This window comes from Plectropomus leopardus, chromosome 13 (assembly GCF_008729295.1).
Source record: "Plectropomus leopardus isolate mb chromosome 13, YSFRI_Pleo_2.0, whole genome shotgun sequence".
In the NCBI taxonomy this organism is placed as follows: Eukaryota; Metazoa; Chordata; class Actinopteri; order Perciformes; family Serranidae; genus Plectropomus; species Plectropomus leopardus.
The window spans coordinates 21,637,673-21,657,906 of NC_056475.1; the positions used below are offsets into that span (position 1 = coordinate 21,637,673).

A 20,234-nucleotide genomic window follows, 5' to 3' on the forward strand; every position below is an offset into this window, starting at 1 on the left:
ACCAAATCTGTCATAAAATACCTATCAAGTTGAGCACACTCTTGTGGTAGCATGTTAATAAGTACTGGATGTTGATCACTAGCACTGCATTGACCTAAATTTTGTTGCAGCACATCAACAGACTAAAGAGAAAACTACACTGAAGACCAGGTAGTAACTTTAGACTGGTGTGGTGAAGCATAAGACTACTGATCCACAGAATCAGCCTGACATGCTGTGGAGAAAGAGCTGAGTGTCAAGAAGGAACAGAGAGAAAAAGTCTGAGAAAAAATGTTACGTATACTAAGTCGTCCAAAATGGCAAAAAAAAAAACTTGTCATAGTATACTATGTCCTCCTAAATGCCATATAAATGTCATAGTATAGTATGCCATCCAAAATGGCACAGAAACAGTCATAGTATATAGTATGTCTTCCAAAATGGCACAAAAAACATCATAGTATAGTATGTAGTCAGAAATGACCCAAAATGTCCCAAAAAGGTCGTAGTATATCTTCAAAAATAACCCGAAATTGCACAAAACAGTCACATTATAGTTTATCGTAAAAAATAACCCAAAATGGCACTAAAATGTCATAGTATAGTATGTCATCAAAAAAAACACCCAAATTCTACCAAAATCATCATTGGTATGTCGTCAAAAATTACCAAAAAGTGCTATAGTATAGTATGTCGTCAAAAATAATCCAAAATGTCACAAAAACATGTTGGTATAGTCCATCCATCCATCTATTTTCTTCCGCTTATCCAGGGCTGGGTTGCAGGGGCAACGGGTGGAGCAGAGCTCCCCAGATGTCCCTCTCCCCAGCAACACATTACAGCTGCTCCTGAGGCATTCCCAGGTCAGACGATTCAGACAGTCACCATACAGATCTCATGACGACAGGTGAGGGTTGGAATGTAGATGGACTGGTAAATCAATAGCTTTGCCTTTTGGCTCAGCTCCCTCTTCGCCACAACGTCCGGCGGAGAGCCCGCATCACTGCATACGCCGCACCAAACCACCTGTCCATCTCACACTCCATTTTAACCTCACTCGTGGACAAGACCCAGAGATACTTGAACTCCTTCGCTAAGGGCAGTTACTCACTCGCCACCCAGACGGAACAATCCACAGTTTTCCGGCAGAGAATCATGGCCTCAGATTTGGAGGTTCTGCCTCTCATCCCGACCTCTTCACACTCGCCTGCAAACCGCCCCAGTGCATGCTGAAGGTCACGGTGTGAAGGAGCCAACAGAACCACATCATCTGCAAAAAGCAGAGATGCAATTCTGAGGTCCCCAAACCAGACCCCTTCCTGCCCCTGGCTGCGCCTTGAGATCCTGTCCATTAACATCACAAACAGGAACGGAGACAAGGGGCAATCCTGACAGAGGCCAACACCCACCGGGAACATGTTCGACTTCACGCCAAGTATGCAGACACAGCTCTCACTTTGGTTATACAGGTTATACAGTTATATATACAGCAGTGACTCCCCGAGGGACGCAGTCGAGGCCTTCTCCAATTCCACAAAACACAGGATTAGGATAGACAGGATTAGCAAACTCCCACAACCCCTCTAGCAGCCTCGCAAAGGTATAAAGAGCTGGTCCACTGTTCCACGACCATGACGGAGCCTGCATTGTGTCTCCTGAATCCATGTTTTGACAAGCCACTCAACAGGAGCTGTACCTGACCTCCATGCGACACTAAAAAGGCGTATCAGTCAAGACAGCCCAAAAATGCCCAGAATCTTCAGCATCTCAGTTGGAATCTCATCCACACCAAGCGCTTCTCCCGCTGAAGAGCTTTTTGACTACCTCAGCAACCTCTGCCAGGGATATGGATGAAGGTCTTCAAGTCTTCAGACTCTGCCTCCTCAACCAAGGACATGATGGTCTGGTTCAGGAGTTCCTCAAAATGTTCCTTCCCCTGCTCAACAGTATCTCCAGTCTAGGTCAGCAGTTCTCCTCCCCTGCTGAGCATAGCCTGAGACAAGCCCTGCTTTCCCTTCTGGAGACATCTCACGGTTTGCCAGAACTTCATTAAGGGCGACCGAAATTCCTCCTCCATGGCCTCCCAGAACTCCTTCTACACCTGAGTTTTTTCTTTGGTGACCTCCTCAGCTGCACCCCTTCTGGCCAACCAGTACCCGTCCACTGCTTCTAGAGACCCCCGAGCCAACAGAGGCCGAAAGGCCTCCTTCTTCACTGCCAGTGTCCACCAGCAGGTCCTTCGGTTGCTGCCGCGACAGCCGCTGATGACCCTCTGACCACAGCTTCTGGCAGCTGCTTCCACAATGGAGGTTTTGAACAAGGACCACTCGGATTCCATGTCCCCAACCTCTCCCGGGATGCACGAAAAGTTCTTCCAGAGGTGTGATTTGAAGACCTGGCGAACAGGGGCCTCCACCAGATGTTCCCAGTTCACCCTCACTATACGTTTGGGTTTACCAGGTCTGTACACCATCCAGCTACTCCAAGAAGGCCAGGTACTTTGAACCACTGTTTGGTACATATGCAACAATGATCAACGACCTCCCTTTAGCAACTTGCAACTGCATCAAAGCGACCCTCTCTCGCTTTCGATATATGACCCAAAATATTCGATATATGACCTAAAACATCGTAGTGTAGCATGTAGTCAAAAATGTTCTTTTTATGTTCTTTCTTTTTATCTCCTTTGCAGCAGATTGTCACTCGTGGGGTGGATAATTGATTTGTTGATATGTTCACAGCTGATTAGATCAATAGATTAGTGGAAGTATCTGCAGATTTTTGAAAGTGACAGTTTTAGGCCCAGCAGAATGAATGGTAATTCTCTTGACAAAAGATTCTAATATAGCATGTCGAAGAAATGACAAAAAATGTCATACTATAGAATGGTGAAAAATGTCAAAATATGACGTCCAAAAACCAGCTCAAAACCACATGAAATAGCATGTCAGGACAGGTCCTAGTATAGAATAGGGCCAAAAATTGACCAAAAACACTGTAGTGCAGAATGGTGAAAAATATTTACTATGACATTTCTCGATATGCTAGGCTATGTTGGAAAAACAACCAAAAACTTCATAGTGTAGCATGTCTAAAATGACTGAAAACATCATAGTATGTCAAAAAAGGTCAAAATATGACATGTCCAAAGAACAGCTGAGAACAACATAAAATAGCTTGTCAATTCAATTCAGTTTTTTTTTATAAAGCTTGCAATCACAAATCTCAGTTCTCCTCAGAGGGCTTAACAGCATATGACATCCCTCTGTCCTTAGACACTTACATTGTTTAAGGAAAAACTCCAAAAAATGGTAGAAACCTCAGGAAGAGTGACTGAGGAGGTATCCCTCTTCCAGGACGGACGGACAGACATGCAATAGATGTCAAAAATAATAATTATATTACAGTAATGACATAAAGGAAAGAGGGAGGGGTGCCCAGCAATAATGGTAACAACAACATATCATACAGCAGTAGTGATAGACATGAAATGAATAAGTGCAATTTATGATAGTATGCTTTGTAACATGCAAATAATGTTGATAACAGTCCCATGCATATATTAATAGTGGAGGCATGACTCATTATAATGGCAGTAGAAGGTAGCGTTGAGCAGGATCACGGCATTAGCGCAACCAAGACCCACGACACAAGTGCAGCCACAGACAGGACCACAGCAACAGCAAAACAACAAAAGACCATGATCCAGGCTGAGTGGGAGATATAGGATCGGTGCAGCCACAGCACAAACACGACCAAAGTCAGGATCACAGCATCAGCACAGTCATCACCATGATCCAGGCGCAGCCAAGATTGCTGCCAAGATCCGGGAAAACTACAAAACAGGGGAGCACAAATACCCCAGAGCAGAAGAGGAAACAACCAAATACAAAACATGTTCAAAAAACAGCTGAAAACCACATAAAATATTTTGAGACGTGTCATAGTGAAGAATATTGAAAAAACGGCCAAAAGCATCATAATATAGCATCTCGAAAAAACCACCAGAAACGTCATAATGTAGTATATGACGTCCAAAAACCACCTCAAAACCACACAAAAATAGCCTGTTGAGACAAACCATAATATAGATTTTGGATGTTTTTTCAACATTCTATACTGTGACGTGTCTCTGCAAGCTATTTCATGCAGTTTCAGCTGTTTTTGGAACTTTTGGTTTGGGAGATTTTGGGTCTTTTTTTCGACATGCCATGATATGGTGTTTTTGGCTATTTTTTTCAATATTCTGTGCTAAGGCATGTCTTTGTAAGCTATTTTGTGCCATTTTCAGCTGTTTTGGCGTGTCTTAGCACGCTATTTTAAGCAGTTTCCAACTGTTTCCAGCTGTTTTTGGGACGTGTCAGTTTTTGATATTTTCGCCATACTATAGCCTTGCTTTTCAATTGATTTTTACAACATGCAATTTTATGGTGTTTTTCGCAATTCTTGCAACATTCAATGCTATGGCGTGTCTTAGCATGCTATTTTACGCAGTTTCCACCAGTTTCCAGCTGTTTTTGGGACATGTCATTTTTTGACAATTTTGCCATACTATAGCCTTGCTTTTCGTGTCATTTTTTCAACATACCATTTCATGGTGTTCTTGGCAATTCTTGCAACATTCAATGCTATGGTGTGTTTTAGGATGCTATATTATGCGGTTTCCATCTTTTTCCAGCTGTTTTTGGGACATGTCATTTTTTGACAATTTCGCCATACTATAGCCTTGCTTTTCGGGTCATTTTTTCAGCATGCCATTCATGGTGTTGTTGGCAATTCTTACAACATACAACGCTATGGCGTGTCTTAGCACGCTATTTTAAGCAGTTTCCACCTGTTTCCAGCTGTTTTTGGGACGTGTCAATTTTTGACATTTTCGCCATACTATAGCCTTGCTTTTCGTGTCATTTTTTCAACATGCCATTTTATGGTGTTTTTGGCAATTCTTACAACATACAACGCTATGGCGTGTCTTAGCATGCTATTTTTAGCAGTTTCCACCTGTTTCCAGCTGTTTTTGGGACGTGTCATTTTTTGACATTTTTGCCACACTATAGCCTTGCTTTTCGGATCAGTTTTTCAACATGCCTTTTTATGGTGTTTTTTGCAATTATTGCAAAATTTAACGCCATGGCGTGTCTTAGCGCGCTAAATTATTCAGTTTCCACCAGTTTCCAGCTGTTTTTGGGACATGTCATTTTTTGACATTTTTGCCATACTATAGCCTTGCTTTTTGGGTCATTTTTTCAACATGCCATTTTATGTGTTTTGGGCAATTCTTGCAACATTCATTGCTATGGCGTGTCTTAGCATGCTATTTTAATGCAGTTTCCACCTGTTTCCAGGTGTTTTTTGGGACATGTCATTTTTTGACATTTTTGCCATACTATAGCCTTGCTTTTCGTGTCATTTTTTCAACATGCCATTTTTATGTGTGTTTTTGGCAATTCTTGCAACATTCAATGCTATGGCGTGTCTTAGCATGCTATTTTAGCATTTGCAGTTTCCACCTGTTTCCAGCTGTTTTTGGGACATGTCATTTTTTGACATTTTTGCCATACTATAGCCTTGCTTTTCGGGTCATTTTTTCAACATGCCATTTTTATGGTGTTTTTGGCAATTCTTGCAACATTCAATGCTATGACGTGTCTTAGCACGCTATTTTTATGCAGTTTCCACCTGTTTCCAGCTGTTTTTGGGACATGTCATTTTTTGACATTTTCGCCATACTATAGCCTTGCTTTTCGGGTCATTTTTTCAACATGCCATTTTATGGTGTTTTTTGCAATTCTTGCAACATTCAATGCTATGGCGTGTCTTAGCATGCTATTTTAAGCAGTTTCCACCTGTTTCCAGCTGTTTTTGGGACATGTCATTTTTTGACATTTTTGCCATACTATAGCCTTGCTTTTCGTGTCATTTTTTCAACATGCCATTTTATGTGTGTTTTTGGCAATTCTTGCAACATTTAATGCTATGGCGTGTCTTAGCATGTTATTTTAAGCAGTTTCCACCTGTTTCCAGCTGTTTTTGGGACATGTCATTTTTTGACATTTTTGCCATACTATAGCCTTGCTTTTCGATCATTTTTTCAACATGCCTTTTTATGGTGTTTTTGGCATTTCTTGCAACATTCAATGCCATGCGTGTCTTAGCACGCTATTTTATGCAGTTTCCACCTGTGTTTTCCAGCTGTTTTTGGGACATGTCATTTTTTGACATTTTGCCATATACTATAGCCTTGCTTTTCGTGTCATTTTTTCAACATGCCATTTTATGGTGTTTTTGGCAATTCTTGCAACATTTCAATGCTATGGCGTGTCTTAGCATGCTATTTTTAAGCAGTTTCCACCTGTTTCCAGCTGTTTTTGGGACATGTCATTTTTTGACATTTTTGCCATACTATAGCCTTGCTTTTCGGATCATTTTTTCAACATGTCTTTTTATGGTGTTTTTGGCAATTCTTGCAACATTCAATGCCATGGCGTGTCTTAGCACGCTATTTTATGCAGTTTCCACCTGTTTCCAGCTGTTTTTGGGACATGTCATTTTTTGACATTTTTGCCATACTATAGCCTTGCTTTTCGGTCATTTTTTCAACATGCCATTTTATGGTGTTTTTTGCAATTCTTGCAACATTCATTGCTATGGCGTGTCTTAGCATGCTATATTTTAAGCAGTTTTCCACCTGTTTCCAGCTGTTTTTGGGACATGTCATTTTTTGACATTTTTGCCATACTATAGCCTTGCTTTTCGTGTCATTTTTTCAACATGCCATTTTATGGTGTTTTTGGCAATTCTTGCAACATTCAATGCTATGGCGTGTCTTAGCACGCTATTTTATGCAGTTTCCACCTGTGTGTTTCCAGCTGTTTTTGGGACATGTCATTTTTTGACATTTTTGCCATACTATAGCCTTGCTTTTGGGTCATTTTTTTTCAACATGCCATTTTATGGTGTTTTTGGCAATTTTTGCAACATTTCAATGCTATGGCGTGTCTTAGCATGCTATTTTTAAGCAGTTTCCACCTGTGTTTTCCAGCTGTTTTTGGGACATGTCATTTTTTGACATTTTTGCCATACTATAGCCTTGCTTTTTCGGTCATTTTTTCAACATGCCATTTTTATGTGTTTTTGGCAATTTTTGCAACATTTAATGCTATGGCGTGTCTTAGCACGCTATTTTTAAGCAGTTTCCACCTGTTTCCAGCTGTTTTTGGGACATGTCATTTTTTGACATTTTTGCCATACTATAGCCTTGCTTTTCGGTCATTTTTTCAACATGCATTTTTTATGGTGTTTTTGGCAATTTTTGCAACATTCAATGCCATGGCGTGTCTTAGCACGCTATTTTATGCAGTTTCCAGGTGTTTCCAGCTGTTTTTGGGACATGTCATTTTTTGACATTTTTGCCATACTATAGCCTTGCTTTTCGGTCATTTTTTCAACATGCATTTTTATGGTGTTTTTGGCAATTTTGCAACATTTTATGCTATGGCGTGTCTTAGCACGCTATTTTATGCTGTTTTTCCACCTGTTTTCCAGCTGTTTTTGGGACATGTCATTTTTTGACATTTTTGCCATACTATAGCCTTGCTTTTGGGTCGGTCATTTTTTCAACATGCATTTTTATATGTTTTTTGGCAATTTTTGCAACATTTTATGCTATGGCGTGTCTTTGGCACGCTATTTTATGCAGTTTTCCAGGTGTTTTCAGCTGTTTTTTGGGACATGTCATTTTTTGACATTTTTGCCATACTATAGCCTTGCTTTTCGGTCATTTTTTCAACATGCCATTTTATGGTGTTTTTGGCATTTTCTTGCAACATTTTATGCTATGGCGTGTCTTAGCATGCTATTTTATGCAGTTTTCCAGGTGTTTTCCAGCTGTTTTTGGGACATGTCATTTTTTGACATTTTTGCCATACTATAGCCTTGCTTTTCGGTCATTTTTTCAACATGCATTTTATGGTGTTTTTGGCAATTCTTGCAACATTTTATGCTATGGCGTGTCTTAGCATGCTATTTTAAGCAGTTTCCACCTGTTTCCAGCTGTTTTTGGGACATGTCATTTTTTGACATTTTTGCCATACTATAGCCTTGCTTTTCGGGTCATTTTTTCAACATGCATTTTATGGTGGTTTTTTGGCAATTTTTGCAACATTCATATGCTATGCCATGGCGTGTCTTAGCACGCTATTTTATGCAGTTTCCACCTGTTTTCAGCTGTTTTTGGGACATGTCATTTTTTGACATTTTTGCCATACTATAGCCTTGCTTTTTCGGTCATTTTTTCAACATGCATTTTTATGGTGTTTTTGGCAATTTTTTGCAAACATTCTATGCTATGGCGTGTCTTAGCATGCTATTTTAAGCAGTTTTTTCCACCTGTTTTCCAGCTGTTTTTTTGGGACATGTCATTTTTTGACATTTTTGCCATACTATAGCCTTGCTTTTGGGTCATTTTTTCAACATGCCATTTTTATGTGTTTTTGGCATTTTTGCAACATTTTAATGCTATGGCGTGTCTTAGCATGCTTTTTATGCTGTTTTCCACCTGTTTCCAGCTGTTTTTGGGACATGTCATTTTTTGACATTTTTGCCATACTATAGCCTTGCTTTTTTGGGTCATTTTTTTCAACATGCCATTTTTGTGTTTTTTTGGCAATTTTTGCAACATTTTATGCTATGGCGTGTTTAGCATGCTATTTTAAGCAGTTTTTCCACTGTGTTTCCAGCTGTTTTTGGGACATGTCATTTTTTGACATTTTTGCCATACTATAGCCTTGCTTTTCGTGTCATTTTTTCAACATGCCATTTTATGGTGTTTTTTTGGCAATTTTGCAACATTCAATGCTATGGCGTGTCTTAGCATGCTATTTTAAGCAGTTTCCACCTGTTTCCAGCTGTTTTTGGGACATGTCATTTTTTGACATTTTTGCCATACTATAGCCTTGCTTTTCGTGTCATTTTTTTCAACATGCCATTTTATGGGTGTTTTTTGGCAATTCTTGCAACATTCAATGCTATGGCGTGTCTTAGCATGCTATTTTAAGCAGTTTCCACCTGTTTTCAGCTGTTTTTGGGACATGTCATTTTTTGACATTTTTGCCATACTATAGCCTTGCTTTTCGGGTCATTTTTTCAACATGCATTTTTATGGTGTTTTTGGCAATTTTTGCAACATTCATGCCATGGCGTGTCTTAGCACGCTATTTTATGCAGTTTTCCACCTGTTTTCAGCTGTTTTTTTGGGACATGTCATTTTTTGACATTTTTGCCATACTATAGCCTTGCTTTTTTTCGTGTCATTTTTTCAACATGCCATATTATGGTGTTTTTGGCATTTTTGCAACATTTATGCTATGGCGTGTCTTAGCATGCTATTTTAAGCAGTTTTCCACCTGTTTTCAGCTGTTTTTGGGACATGTCATTTTTTGACATTTTTGCCATACTATAGCCTTGCTTTTGGGTCATTTTTTCAACATGCCATTATTATGTTTTTTTTGGCAATTTTGCAACATTCTATGCTATGGTGTCTTAGCACGCTATTTTATGCTGTTTCCACCTGTTTTCAGCTGTTTTTGGGACATGTCATTTTTTGACATTTTTGCCATACTATAGCCTTGCTTTTTGGGTCATTTTTTCAACATGCATTTTTATGTGTTTTTGGCAATTTTTGCAACATTCAATGCTATGGCGTGTCTTAGCATGCTATTTTAAGCAGTTTTATGTGTTTTTCAGCTGTTTTTGGGACATGTCATTTTTTGACATTTTGCCATACTATAGCCTTGCTTTTTTGGGTCATTTTTTCAACATGCCATTTTTATGTGTTTTTGGCATTTTTGCAACATTCTATGCTATGGCGTGTCTTAGCATGCTATTTTAAGCAGTTTTCCACCTGTTTTCAGCTGTTTTTGGGACATGTCATTTTTTGACATTTTTGCCATGCCATACTATAGCCTTGCTTTTCGTGGGTCATTTTTTCAACATGCCATTTTATGGTGTTTTTTGGCAATTTTGCAACATTCTATGCTATGGCGTGTCTTAGCATGCTATTTTATGCAGTTTCCACCTGTTTTCAGCAGCTGTTTTTGGGACATGTCATTTTTTGACATTTTTGCCATACTATAGCCTTGCTTTTGGGTCATTTTTTCAACATGCATTTTTATGGTGTTTTTGGCAATTTTTGCAACATTCTATGCCATGGCGTGTCTTAGCACGCTATATTTTGCTGTTTTTCCACCTGTTTTCAGCTGTTTTTGGACATGCATTTTTTGACATTTTTGCCATACTATAGCCTTGCTTTTTCGGTCATTTTTTTTCAACATGCCATATTATGGTGTTTTTGGCAATTTTGCAACATTTATGCTATGGCGTGTTTTAGCACGCTATTTTATGCAGTTTCCACCTGTTTTCAGCTGTTTTTGGGACATGTCATTTTTTGACATTTTTGCCATACTATAGCCTTGCTTTTTGGGTCATTTTTTTCAACATGCCATTTTATGTGTTTTTGGCAATTTTTGCAACATTCAACCTATGCTATGGGTGTGTTAGCACGCTATTTTATGCTGTTCCACCTGTTTTCAGCTGTTTTTTGGGACATGTCATTTTTTGACATTTTTGCCATACTATAGCCTTGCTTTTCGTGTCATTTTTTTCAACATGCATTTTATGGTGTTTTTGGCATTTTTGCAACATTTATGCTATGGCGTGTCTTAGCACGCTATTTTATGCAGTTTTTTCCACCTGTTTTCAGCTGTTTTTGGGACATGTCATTTTTTGACATTTTTGCCATACTATAGCCTTGCTTTTCGGTCATTTTTTCAACATGCCATTTTATGTGTTTTTGGCAATTTTTGCAACATTTTATGCTATGGCGTGTCTTAGCACGCTATTTTAAGCTGTTTTCCAGGTGTTTTCAGCTGTTTTTGGGACATGTCATTTTTTGACATTTTTGCCATACTATAGCCTTGCTTTTCGGTCATTTTTTCAACATGCATTTTTATGGTGTTTTTGGCAATTCTTGCAACATTTTATGCTATGGCGTGTTAGCACGCTATTTTATGCTGTTTCCAGGTGTTTTCAGCTGTTTTTGGGACATGTCATTTTTTGACATTTTTGCCATACTATAGCCTTGCTTTTTGGGTCATTTTTTTCAACATGCATTTTTATGGTGTTTTTTGGCCATTTTGCAACATTCAATGCTATGGCGTGTCTTAGCACGCTATTTTATGCTGTTTTAAGGTGTTTTCAGCTGTTTTTTGGGGACATGTCATTTTTTGACATTTTTGCCATACTATAGCCTTGCTTTTCGGTCATTTTTTCAACATGCATTTTATGTGTGTTTTTTTGCCATTTTTGCAACATTTTATGCTATGGCGTGTCTTAGCATGCTATTTTTTATAGCTGTTTTAAGGTGTTTTCAGCTGTTTTTGGGACATGTCATATTTTTTGACATTTTTGCCATACTATAGCCTTGCTTTTGGTCATTTTTTCAACATGCTTTTTATGGTGTTTTTGGCCATTTTTGCAACATTTTATGCTATGGCGTGTTTTAGCACGCTATTTTATGCTGTTTTCCACCTGTTTTCAGCTGTTTTTGGGACATGTCATTTTTTGACATTTTTGCCATACTATAGCCTTGCTTTTCGGTCATTTTTTCAACATGCATATTATGGTGTTTTTGGCAATTTTGCAACATTTTATGCTATGGCGTGTCTTAGCACGCTATTTATGCTGTTTCCAGTGTTTTCAGCTGTTTTTGGGACATGTCATTTTTTGACATTTTTGCCATACTATAGCCTTGCCTTTTGGGTCATTTTTTTCAACATGCATTTTTATGGTTTTTTTGGCCATTTCTTGCAACATTCAATGCTATGGCGTGTTAGCACGCTATTTTTATGCTGTTTTAATGTGTTTTCAGCTGTTTTTGGGACATGTCATTTTTGACATTTTTGCCATACTATAGCCTTGCTTTTCGTGTCATTTTTTCAACATGCATTTTATGGTTTTTTGGCAATTTTTGCAACATTCATTGCTATGGCGTGTCTTAGCACGCTATTTTAAGCAGTTTTAAGGTGTTTTCAGCTGTTTTTGGGACATGTCATTTTTTGACATTTTTGCCATACTATAGCCTTGCTTTTCGGTCATTTTTTCAACATGCATTTTTATGGTGTTTTTTGGCAATTTTTGCAACATTCAATGCTATGGCGTGTCTTAGCATGCTATTTTAATGCTGTTTTATGTGTTTTCAGCTGTTTTTGGGACATGTCATTTTTTGACATTTTTGCCATACTATAGCCTTGCTTTTTCGGTCATTTTTTCAACATGCCATTTTATGGTGTTTTTGGCCATTTCTTGCAACATTTTATGCTATGGCGTGTCTTTAGCACGCTATTTTATGCAGTTTTCCACCTGTTTTCAGCTGTTTTTGGGACATGTCATTTTTGACATTTTTGCCATACTATAGCCTTGCTTTTCGGTCATTTTTTCAACATGCCATTTTTATGGTGTTTTTGGCAATTTTTGCAACATTCTATGCTATGGCGTGTTTTAGCATGCTATTTTAAGCAGTTTCCATGTGTGTTTTCAGCTGTTTTTTGGGACATGTCATTTTTTGACATTTTTGCCATACTATAGCCTTGCTTTTGGGTCATTTTTTCAACATGCATTTTATGGTGTTTTTGGCATTTTTGCAACATTTAATGCTATGGCGTGTGTTAGCACGCTATTTTATGCTGTTTCCACCTGTTTTCCAGCTGTTTTTGGGACATGTCATTTTTTGACATTTTTGCCATACTATAGCCTTGCTTTGGGTCATTTTTTCAACATGCCATTTTATGTTTTTTTTTGGCAATTTTTGCAACATTTTATGCTATGGCGTGTCTTAGCATGCTATTTTATGCAGTTTTCCACCTGTTTTCAGCTGTTTTTGGGACATGTCATTTTTTGACATTTTTGCCATACTATAGCCTTGCTTTTCGGGTCATTTTTTCAACATGCAATTTTATGGTGTTTTTGGCATTTTTGCAACATTCTATGCTATGGCGTGTCTTAGCACGCTATTTTATGCAGTTTCCACCTGTTTTCAGCTGTTTTTGGGACATGTCATTTTTGACATTTTTGCCATACTATAGCCTTGCTTTTCGGGTCATTTTTTTCAACATGCATTTTTATGGTGTTTTTGGCAATTTTTGCAACATTTTATGCCATGGCGTGTCTTAGCACGCTATTTTATGCAGTTTTTTCCAGGTGTTTTCAGCTGTTTTTGGGACATGTCATTTTTTGACATTTTTGCCATACTATAGCCTTGCTTTTGGGTCATTTTTTCAACATGCCATTTTATGTGTTTTTGGCAATTTTTGCAACATTCTATGCTATGGCGTGTCTTAGCACGCTATTTTAAGCAGTTTTAAGGTGTTTTCAGCTGTTTTTGGGACATGTCATTTTTTGACATTTTTGCCATACTATAGCCTTGCTTTTCGGTCATTTTTTCAACATGCTTTTTATGGTGTTTTTGGCATTTTTGCAACATTTTTATGCCATGGCGTGTCTTAGCACGCTATTTTATGCAGTTTCCAGGTGTTTTCAGCTGTTTTTTTGGGACATGTCATTTTTGACATTTTTGCCATACTATAGCCTTGCTTTTCGGTCATTTTTTCAACATGCCATTTTATGGTGTTTTTGGCATTTCTTGCAACATTCAATGCTATGGCGTGTCTTAGCACGCTATTTTAATGCAGTTTTTCCACCTGTTTTCAGCTGTTTTTGGGACATGTCATTTTTGACATTTTTGCCATACTATAGCCTTGCTTTTCGGTCATTTTTTCAACATGCATTTTATGGTGTTTTTTGCCAATTTTTGCAACATTTATGCTATGGCGTGTCTTAGCACGCTATTTAAGCAGTGTTTCCACCTGTTTTCAGCTGTTTTTGGGACATGTCATTTTTTGACATTTTTGCCATACTATAGCCTTGCTTTTCGGTCATTTTTTCAACATGCCATTTTATGGTGTTTTTGGCAATTTTGCAACATTCAATGCTATGGCGTGTCTTAGCACGCTATTTTTTAGACTGTTTTATGTGTTTTCAGCTGTTTTTGGGACATGTCATTTTTGACATTTTTGCCATACTATAGCCTTGCTTTTTCGTGGGTCATTTTTTCAACATGCATTTTTATGGTGTTTTTGGCCAATTTTGCAACATTTTATGCTATGGCGTGTCTTAGCACGCTATTTTGCAGTTTTAAGGTGTTTTCAGCTGTTTTTGGGACATGTCATTTTTTGACATTTTTGCCATACTATAGCCTTGCTTTTCGGTCATTTTTTCAACATGCATTTTTATGGTGTTTTTGGCAATTTTTGCAACATTTTATGCTATGGCGTGTCTTGCACGCTATTTTACACTGTTTTAAGCAGTGTTTTCAGCTGTTTTTGGGACATGTCATTTTTTGACATTTTTGCCATACTATAGCCTTGCTTTTCGGTCATTTTTTCAACATGCTTTTTTATGGTGTTTTTGGCATTTTTTGCAACATTTTATGCTATGGCGTGTCTTAGCACGCTATTTTATGCTGTTTTGAGTGTGTTTTTCAGCTGTTTTTGGGACATGTCATTTTTTGACATTTTTGCCATACTATAGCCTTGCCTTTTCGGTCATTTTTTCAACATGCATTTTTATGGTGTTTTTGGCAATTTTTGCAACATTTTATGCTATGGCGTGTCTTGGCACGCTATTTTATGCTGTTTTAAGTGTGTTTTCAGCTGTTTTTGGGACATGTCATTTTTGACATTTTTGCCATACTATAGCCTTGCTTTTTGGGTCATTTTTTCAACATGCATTTTTATGGTGTTTTTGGCAATTTTTGCAACATTTTATGCTATGGCGTGTCTTTAGCACGCTATTTTATATGCAGTTTTAAGGTGTTTTCAGCTGTTTTTGGGACATGTCATTTTTTGACATTTTTGCCATACTATAGCCTTGCTTTTTTGGGTCATTTTTTTCAACATGCATTTATTATGTGTTTTTGGCCATTTTTGCAACATTTTATGCTATGGCGTGTCTTAGCATGCTATTTTAAGCAGTTTTAACCTGTTTTCAGCTGTTTTTGGGACATGTCATTTTTTGACATTTTTGCCATACTATAGCCTTGCTTTTCGTGTCATTTTTCAACAACATGCTTTTTATGGTGTTTTTGGCAATTTCTTGCAACATTCAATGCTATGGCGTGTCTTAGCACGCTATTTTAAGCAGTTTCCAGGTGTTTTCAGCTGTTTTTGGGACATGTCATTTTTTTGACATTTTTGCCATACTATAGCCTTGCTTTTGGGTCATTTTTTCAACATGCATTTTATGGTGTTTTGGCCAATTCTGCAAACATTTTATGCTATGGCGTGTTTTAGCATGCTATTTTATGCTGTTTCCATCTGTTTTCAGCTGTTTTTTGGGACATGTCATATTTTGACATTTTTGCCATACTATAGCCTTGCTTTTGGGTCATTTTTTCAACATGCATTTTATGGTGTTTTTGGCAATTCTTGCAACATTTTATGCTATGGCGTGTCTTAGCACGCTATTTTAATGCAGTTTTCCAACTGTTTTCAGCATGGCTGTTTTTTGGGACATGTCATTTTTTGACATTTTCGCCATACTATAGCCTTGCTTTTCGTGTCATTTTTTCAACATGCTTTTTATGGTGTGTTTTTGGCATTTCTTGCAACATTCAATGCTATGGCGTGTCTTAGCACGCTATTTTAAGCAGTTTCCAATGTGTTTTCCAGCTGTTTTTTGGGACATGTCATTTTTTGACATTTTTGCCATACTATAGCCTTGCTTTTCGTGTCATTTTTTCAACATGTCTTTTTATGGTGTTTTTTGGCAATTCTTGCAAAATTCAATGCTATGGCGTGTTTCTTAGCATGCTATTTTAAGCAGTTTCCACCTGTTTCCAGTGTGTTTTTGGGACATGTCATTTTTTTTTGACATTTTTGCCACTATACTATAGCCTTGCTTTTCGGGTCATTTTTTCAACATGTCTTTTTATGGTGTTTTTGGCAATTCTTGCAACATTCAACGCCATGGCATGTGTCTTAGCACGCTAAAATTATGCAGTTTCCACCTGTTTCCAGCTGTTTTTGGGACATGTCATTTTTTGACATTTTCGCCATACTATAGTCCTTGCCTTGCTTTTCGGATCATTTTTTTCAACATGCCATTTTTTATGGTGTTTTTGGCAATTCTTGCAACATTCAATGCTATGGCGTGTCTTAGCATGCTATTTTAAGTAGTTTCCACACTGTTTCCAGCTGTTTTTGGACATGTCATTTTTTGACATTTTCGCCATAATGGCTATAGCCTTGCCTTTTCGGATCATTTTTTCAACATGTCTTTTTATGGTTTTTTGGCAATTCTTGCAAATTTAATGCTATGGGCGTGTCTTAGCATGCTATTTTAAGCAGTTGCCCACACTGTTTCCAGCTGTTTTTGGGACATGTCATTTTTTGACATTTTTGCCAAATACTATAGCCTGCTTTTCGGCATCATTTTTTCAACATGCATTTTTATGGTGTTTTTTGGCAATTCTTGCAAAATTCTATGCTATGATGTGTCTTAGCGTGCTAAATTATGCAGTTTCCACCTGTTTCCAGGTGTTTTTGGGACATGTCATTTTTTTGACATTTTCGCCCTTGCTTTTCTGGTCATTTTTTTCAACATGCCATTTCAACATGTCAAAAACTGACATGGCCCAAAAACAGCTGAAAACTGGTGGGAAATTGCATAATTTAGCGTGCGTTAAGACACGCCATGGCGTTGAATTCGCAAAGAATTGCCCAAAACACAGTAAAATGGCATGCTGAAAAAATGACCCGAAAAGCAAGGCTATAGTATGGCAAAAATGTCAAAAAATGACACGTGTCCCAAAAACAGCTGGAAAAGGGTGGAAAACTGCTTAAAATAACGTGCTAAGACACGTCATAGCGTTGAATGTTGCAAGAATTGCAAAAAACCCACACCATAAAATGGCATGTTGAAAAAATGACCCGAAAAGCAAGGCTATAGTATGGCGGAAAATGTCAAAAAATGGTGTGTCCCAAAAACAGCTGGAAAAGGGTGGAAACTGCGTAAAATAGCGTGCTAAAAACACGCCATAGCATTAGAATGTTGCAAGAATGCCCAAAAACCACCATAAAATGGCATGTTGAAAAAATGACCCGAAAAGCAAGGCTATAGTATGGCAAAAATGTCAAAAAATGACATGTCCCAAAAACAGCTGGAAAATGGGTGGAAACTGCATTAAAATAACGTGCTTAAGACACGTCATAGTGTTGAACTTTGCAAGGAATTGCCATGAAAACACCATAAAATGGCATGTTGAAAAAATGACCCGAAAAGCAAGGCTATAGTATGGCAAAAATGTCAAAAAACTGACACGTCCCAAAAACAGCTGGAAAAGTGGAAACTGCGCTTAAATAGCGTGCTAAGACACGCCATAGAATATGAATATTGCAAGAATTGCCAAAAACACCATAAAACGGCATGTTGAAAAAATGACCCGAAAAGCAAGGCTATAGTATGGCAAAAATGTCAAAAATGACATGGTCCCAAAAACAGCTGGAAACAGGCATAAAACCTGCATAATAAAATAGCTGTGCTAAGACACGCCATAGCATGAATGGTTAAAGAATTGCAAAAACACCATAAAATGGCATGTTGAAAAAATGACCGGGAAAAAGCAAGGCTATAGTATGGCAAAAATGTCAAAAAATGACATGTCCCAAAAACAGCTGGAAACAGGGTGGAAACTGCTTAAATAGCGTGCTAAGTAACACGCCATAGCATTAGAATGTTGCAAAGAATTGCCAAAAAAACACCATAAAATGGCATTGTTGAAAAAATCAATTGAAAAGCAAGGCTATAGTATGGCGAAAAATGTCAAAAACTGACACGTCCCAAAAACAGCTGGAAAAGGGTGGAAACTGCTTAAAATAACGTGCTAAAACACGCCATAGCATTGAATTTTGCAAGAATTGCAAAAAACACCATAAAATGGCATGTTGAAAAAATGCCCCGAAAAGCAAGGCTATAGTATGGCGAAAATGTCAAAAAATGACATGTCCAAAAAACAGCTGGAAACAGATGGAAACCACATAATATAGCATGCTAAAACACGCCATAGCATTGAATGTTGCAAGAATTACCTAAAACACCATAAAATGGCATGTTGAAAAAATGATCCGAAAAGCAAGGCTATAGTATGGCAAAACTGTCAAAAAATGACATGTCCCAAAAACAGCTGGAAACAGGTGGAAACTGTGTAAAATAGCGTGCCAAGACACGCCATAGCGTTGAATGTTCCAAGAATTGCCAAAAACACCATAAAATGGCATGTTGAAAAAATCAATTGAAAAGCAAGGCTATAGTATGGCGAAAATGTCAAAAAATGACATGTCCCAAAAAACAGCTGGAAAAGGGTGGAAACTGCTTAAAATAACGTGCTAAAACACGCCATAGCATTGAATGTTGCAAGAATTGCCAAAAACACCATAAAATGGCATGTTGAAAAAAATGACCCAAAAAGCAAGGCTATAGTATGGCGAAAATGTCAAAAAATGACATGTCCAAAAAACAGGTGAACACAGCTCGAACCCGCATAAAATATCATGTTTAGATACGCCATAGCATTGAATGTTGCAAAAACGGCCAAAAAACACAATAATATGGCATTTTGAAAAAATCAACTGAAAAGCAAGGCTATAGTATGGCGAAATTGTCAAAAAATGACATGTCCCAAAAACAGCTGGAAACAGGTGGAAACTGCTTAAAATAGCATGCTAAGACACGCCATAGCATTGAATGTTGCAAGAATTGCCAAAAACACCATAAAATGGCATGTTGAAAAAAATGACACGAAAAGCAAGGCGAAAAAAGCAAGCAAGTATGGCGAAAATGTCAAAAAATGACATGTCCAAAAAACAGGTGAACACAGCTCGAACCCGCATAAAATATCATGTTTAGATACGCCATAGCATTGAATGTTGCAAAAACGGCCAAAAAACACAATAATATGTCATTTTGAAAAAATCAACTGAAAAGCAAGGCTATAGTATGGCGAAATTTTCAAAAAATGGCATGTCCCAAAAACAGCTGGAAACAGGTGGAAACTGCATAAAATAGCATGCTAAGACACGCCATAGCATTGAATGTTGCAAGAATTGCCGAAAACACCGTAAAATGGCATGTTGACAGTGTTTCTAGGCGGGGGTTGGAGTGAGAGGCGTGGTGGATCGTGTCACTCTATCTGTGATGTCACTCTAATATCTGATGCTTTTTTTTAATCTCCTTCACAGCTCACTGTCACTCATGGGGTTGATAATTAATATGTTGATATGTATACTGTACTTATAAGTTTATTGTATATGGTTCAACATTTTATGGGGTCATTTTGGGTCATTTTTGATGACGCACTATTCTATGAAGTTTTTGTGATGTACTGCGGTCAGTTTAGAAAACATACAATTCTATGACGTTTTTGTGAATTTTTTGGCAACATAGGATGCTCTGATGTTTTGGGGTGATTTTGGGTCATCTGTGATAACATGCTATACTATGATGTTTCTTTGAATGTTTGGACGACATACTATACTGTGACATTTTTGGGCATTTTTGACAAAATTCTACACTATGAAGTTTTGGGGTCTATTTTGAACATACTATACTATGACGATTTTGTGACATCCTTGTGACATCCTGGGTCAGTTTTGACGACATACTAAACTAACGTTTTGGGGTAATTTTTGACAACATACTATGCTATGACGTTTTGGGGTCATTTTTGAAGGCATGCTATACCACCATGTTTTTGTGACATTTTGGGTCGTTTTTGATGACAAATTATACTATGATGTTATTGGGTCATTTGATCAATATTATGACTTTCATACAATTTTGGACAACACTATACTATCACCTTTTTATGCGATTTTGGACAGCATATTATACAATGGCATTTTAGAAGACGTAGTATACGACGCATTTATGCCATTTTGGATTGCACACTACACTAGGGCGTTTTTTGGCATTGTGTTATCCAAATTAGCAAAAAATGTTCTTGTATTGTAATCCATCCAAAATACCACAACAAAGTCATAGTATAGTATGTTGTCCAAGATAGCATGAAAAGTCAGTTAGTATGTTATCCAAAATAACAGAAAAAAATAAAGTAACAGTGTAGCATGCCAATAAAATATTGTCAA

General features: G+C 37.7%; 1 protein-coding gene across 1 annotated transcript in view; it reads right to left on the reverse strand.

Annotated features, from left to right (window-relative positions):
* The window catches only part of LOC121952103 (pecanex-like protein 1), a 51,921-nt gene that overhangs the window by 568 nt on the left and 31,119 nt on the right, over positions 1-20,234 (reverse strand). The gene's annotated exons all lie outside the window — the stretch shown is intronic.